Source organism: Zingiber officinale, chromosome 4A, assembly GCF_018446385.1.
Source record: "Zingiber officinale cultivar Zhangliang chromosome 4A, Zo_v1.1, whole genome shotgun sequence".
In the NCBI taxonomy this organism is placed as follows: Eukaryota; Viridiplantae; Streptophyta; class Magnoliopsida; order Zingiberales; family Zingiberaceae; genus Zingiber; species Zingiber officinale.
In genome coordinates, this window is record NC_055992.1 from 98,227,866 (window position 1) to 98,233,727 (window position 5,862).

The following is a 5,862-nucleotide window of genomic DNA, read 5'->3' on the forward strand; positions in this document are numbered from 1 at the left end:
AAACAAACATACTGAAATGCTAGACATGTAAAACTACTCATGCTCTTCTAATAGCAAAGAACAGTAAGTTAATCTAAATAACATGCTAGCATAAAAGAAAACTAAACTTGCTGATTTAAAACAAAATGAAACTTATTTCATTTGTTCTAAACTTATTCTTTTATTCCACTTGTTTAAAACTTTTACTTTAATACTGTTATACTTGTGTGAAACTCATTTTACTTGTTCAAAAGCTTATACTTATAATACTTCAAAATAATAATCAACTTTCTTCTTGTGCCCGACAACTGTACTTGATATGCGTGCATCCCTAACTAGACCCGAGATAGCTGGTCCCGAATCTAGTAGGGTTTACTAGGTTATCTAAACCTAGGGACGACTATGGGAGCCCAACCCAAGGACAACTGAGAGTCATGTATACTAGGTTATCTAAACCTAGGGACGACTATGGGAGCCCAACCAAAGGACCACTGAGAGTCCAGTACAGTGCCACTGATAAAAGTAAAATACTTGTTATCTTTTAATACTTCTAATATATAATGCCTCGGTATTTTTTTTAGCACCTTGTGTGCCAAAATCCCTAAAGTCTTGACTTTGGGATCTACTTAAAGCCTTGGCCTTCTTCTTTCTTTTCTTTATCTGTCTTATACTTGTTAATACTTCTCATAAAAGAATGCTTCTTAAAAAAAAATACTGAAATGTTTAAAACAATTTCTAACATTGAAGTACTAAACTGCACAACCAAGAGATCTAAACTGCACTAAAGTTCTACATACTATGCTACAAAATTCTGTATACTATAAGCTTTAACAGAACCTGCCTTGAAGCTTAAATAGAAAACTGCATATATAACTCACGAAAATCTGCATACTACTTAATAAATTTCTGCATACTATTAATAAAATTCTGCATACTACTTAATAAATTTCTGCATACTATTAATAAAATTCTGCATACTACTAATAAATTTCTGCATACTATTAATAAAATTCTGCCTGCTACAAAACAAAAGATCTAACTTGCTGAAAGGAACTAGATACTTAAAGGAAAAGTTCCAATCCACAAGAAATCTAACTTCCTACTTGGGATAAAACTAGTATTCTAATCTATATTGTACTGAATCCACAAAACCAGCACTGAACATAATCTTTACATTGTACTGAATTGCTAACCTACAAAACTTAAAAAGAACCAAAACTACAGTTAGAGAACTAATGCCAAAAAGGATCTAACAACATGTTAAACAAATGAAAACAAAACTGCACTGTAGTAATTGTTCCCCCTGCTATGTGCCACGACAACAAAAGAAAACACAAGATTTGCTAGCTTCCATTCAACCCGAGCATGCCCATCAAGTCACCAGCAACAAATCTGATGGAAAATCGCTACTGTAAATTCAAAGCCTAATTATTCTTCATACTAGGTGCCACGACAATAAAAGAGAACGGAGATTTTGCTACTGGAAAGCTGAAACCATATTTGTTTCTCACACCCAGTGCCACGGCATCAACAAAACAAAGAAAACCCTATGGTAACTTGTTCACAGCTGATGTTCTAATAGAGCAACGAAATTTGAAGACCTTAAACTACCCATTGATCCGAGCATGCTTATCACGGTCACACAGAAAATAATTCAGATCCGGAAGGCCGAATACAACTGATCAGAAGCAAAGGAAACGTCTAAATCTGAAATGCAATCATAAGGCAGAAGGACCTAAATTGCATGCCTAACCTATACAAATTCTCCTTATTTCTTTAGGGTTCATGGCAGTAAGCATCAAAAACAAAACCCCTTAAAACCATGCTTCGAAATCCAAAAGGAAACGAAAATCCGAAACCTCAACATATGGCAGAAAACTAAAAGAAATCCCGGAACTACTCTTACCGCAGGTGAGTAAGCAACTTACTGTGCGTTCTTGAGCTCACTACCGAAGGAGAAAGGCAGCTCTAGGGTTTCCGAGATGCTTGAGTTCCCAGTTCCTCCTCATGCCCACAAGCTCTCCTCGACGAGAGGATCACAATGGTGTAGAAAACTCTTAGCTTTGATCCTTGGCCGGCTGCCGGAGACCAGAACCTAGCTTCTTCTTCGCTGTCGCCCGAGCAGAAGCGCCGCACTCAGTCGGAATCGAGAGGAGGGAAAAGGATTAGGTTTAGGTCACGGGAAAATTAAGCCTTAAGTTTCTCTTTAAATTCCCGAATTCTATTAACCTCCTTAAATAAAATTTCCTACCTTTTCTAAACAGAACCGATGGCTTGAACACCTGGTCAGCCGGGTTTTAACCGAGTCAAAAGGCCGCGGGTTCGATTCTCAGTTGCAACCATTTTTCTTCCTATTTATTCTCTATTCATTAACTACTGCTTAAATAGAATATTTCTCCTTCTTTAATAAGAAACGCCCGCTGGAACAGTTGGCTGGCTGGATTCGGTTAAGGCTCAGTTCAAGTCCAAGGTCCACGGTTCGAATCTCGACTTGAACATTTTTTTGTCGAAACTTCCTTCGTTTAGTAAAAATACCAAACGACCTCCAAAAATTGCATAAAAATACTCTAAAAATTTCTAAAAATCTCTAGAATTTTTCTATAGCATTTTTAAATATTTTTAAATTACTTTTGGGACTCAAAAGGGAGAAATTTGGGTTGTTACAATTCCCCATACCTTATAAAAAGTTCGTCCTCGAACTCAGAATAATTCCAAATATTTCTGTCTCATACTGTCCTCACGCTCCTAAGTAACTTCCTCGTTCTTCTAATTCTAAATGACTTTCACTAATGGTACTCTTTGCTCCTTAGTCTCTTAACTTCTCGGTCCTCTATCATTCATATCACATCGTACCCATTCGTGGTCCTTGGAAGGCCTGTTATAAAGTCTCTGGAGACCATAGGTGCATTAGTCACACCAAATGGCATGACCACAAATTCGTAGTGTCCATATCTGGTCCTGGAAACTGTTATGGGTATATCACTTCCTTTCACTTCCAACTGATGGTACCCAAAACGCAGGTCTGTTTTAGAGAACACTATTGCCCTCTTTAGCTGATCAAATAGATCATCTATTCTGGAAAGAGGGTACTTGTCCTTAACTGTTACTTTGCTCAGCGCTCTAAAATCTATGCACATCCACATAGACCGTCTTTCTTTTTAACGAACAACACTGGAGCTCCCCGGGGTGAATGACTAGGGCGGATGAAACCCTTGTCAAGTAGCTCCTGAAGTTGTTCTTGTAGCTCTTTTAGCTCTGCTAGAGAAATTCGGTACGGAGCTTTTGAAATTGGGCTGGTGTCAGGAACCAATTCAATTTCAACTCCACTTCTCTGTTGGGAGGTAGTTCAGGTAACTTTTCTGGAAATACTTTTGGATACTCACAGCCTACCCGAACGTCTTCCTGCCTGGGTCTTTCTTGTTCTTCTGTGCTCGGTCCTCAGTACGAACAGTACGGAGACGTTCTATTCTTGACATCTAGTTATGCAGAGAAAAAGGTCTGACATCTTCTCTATCACTTCTAAACATACTTATGTATATGAATATAAGAGAAACAAAACTTCTATCTTACTAAAGCGCATATAAGCAATTACTCTATACTGCAATTAATAAAGAAAGCATAAAAGGTAAAACTTAAATACTTTCTTACTTGAAGACGGCAAAGATGGTGCTGATGTGTGATGCTGGAGAATGGAGACTGCTCTGATACCAACTGTAACGACCACCCTTCTTACAACTCTACTACTCTCTAAGGTGACCGTTACTTAACTATTAACTCTACTTAACCGGTGTGATCGAAACCACGAGGAATCCCTACCGAAAAATTTCGGCAGAGTCTCCCCTGTACCGGTGACCATGAACATCAATACATTCACAGTATACACAGCCACAGGCGGCTGGAAATATATCAAACACCCACGCAGTTTAATAAGTGACAGAAACTAATCACAACCACGCAGTAATATGACACAACAACTTAAAAAAAAACTAATCTAGCAATGGTAAATGAATAAACCTCCAACAGTGGAAACAACCAAACAAACAATGCGGAATAGACTCAATAGCAACATCAGAAAAATAAAAATAACTCTTTATCAATCTCTATTGACATAAAACATAAAGTGTGACTCAATTCCCCTGATCTCTCCCACAGTCCACGCATCACACACCATCCGCACCACCTTGTCGCCTTCCTTGCTAAATCTTTTCCTTTCCTTTATCTGCAGTAAGAGGAAATGCAGTCTATAAGCAAAATTTGCTTAGTAAGCGCTATCTAACTCACAAAAACACGAATATACATGTATACAGAATAAACTAGAAACTATATGTTCTAAAAGAAAGTAAAGCATAAATATATCTGCTCATGTCAAACTAATAGCAAAGAAAAGCTAAGGAATCTACTCATGTAATTCTAATAGCTAATCATGCTATACAAGGATAAAACCGTATGCTGGTAGATAAAGCTAATCATGCTAAATATCTAATCAGGAAACAAACAAAACTAATACTGCATGCTAGAATTCAAAAGAACTAATCTTACTGACTCTAAGCATAAATGGTGCTTGTTTCATTTGTTTCAAAACTTATACTTTATTACTTTAAAATAATAATCAACTTCTCTTGGGCCCGGCATTGTACCAATTTGCGCGCATCCTTAATATGAGTCGAGCTAGCTAATCCCGAAACTACTAAGGTACTTCTAGGCGATCTTGTGCCTAGGGGCGATATAGGAGCCCACCCAATGGACCTTGTGTCCGATACATGCCATTAAAAAGTAAAATACTTATTTTCTTTTTAACTATAACTTTCTTATACTTGTTATTCTTTAATTCTCTTATAACAAAATGTCTTGGCATTTATTCGAACACTTAGTGTGCTTTTAATCCTAAACTTCTGGAATTTAGGATCAATTTAAGACCTTGGTCTTTTCTTATTTATACACACTCATAACCCCTAAAAGAGTTTAATAGAATACTATAAGCATGAAAATTCTAGAGTTTCACAGAATAAACACAATTCTGCATATTAAGCTACACAATTATGCACTATAAACTCTAAAGAAACTAGAAACTGATTGTTTTAAAAGGAAGGCTACTCATGCACATCCAATAACATAAGGAACTAGAAATCTGCTCATGATATTCTAATAGCAAAACAAGGAAAACTGTTCATGTAATTCCAATGGCAAATAGGAAACTAGAAAGTCTGCTCAGGTATATCTAATAGCAAAAGAAACCTAGGAATAACGAAATCAATGCTGCACATACCCAACAGAATATCATGCTTACAAAATAACGAAAGGGCTGAAATTGCAATGCTATTGAAACAGGGCTGATCCTATTTATTAAATAGCAAAGAAACTATCACTTTGTAATTAGATTAAGGGTTGTTCTTGTCCAATTAATTGCATACGAACTAAAATCTGCAAAGCTAACATGAAATGAACCACTTAAACACATGCTGTTCAAGTCATTCTAATGGTAAAGAGGACTAATCATGCTCACTAATAACAAATAAAAGTTGTACATGCTCATTAAATAACCCAACAAAAGATCTATAACTACTAAGCACCTCATGACTATTCTTGTCCAGGTTTAATAGAAAAAAACCTATAGCAGGGATACTATATTCCATACGGTAAGATCAAAACCTCATGTATAAAGAAACTAATAGCAGGGAACAACTACAAATCAAACCTAATAATTCCCCTTTCATTCTTTAATGAAATTCACAGCAGCAAGAACACAAAACCCCTAATCTTACAGCAACCAATAAAACTGCAATCAAACTAAAGGCGAAACTGGAATGCTAAATCAAGGAATCTGGAACACATGTTAGAGTAGCACTAAAAGCTAACTAAAGTTGAAGCTAAATAAAAAGGAAC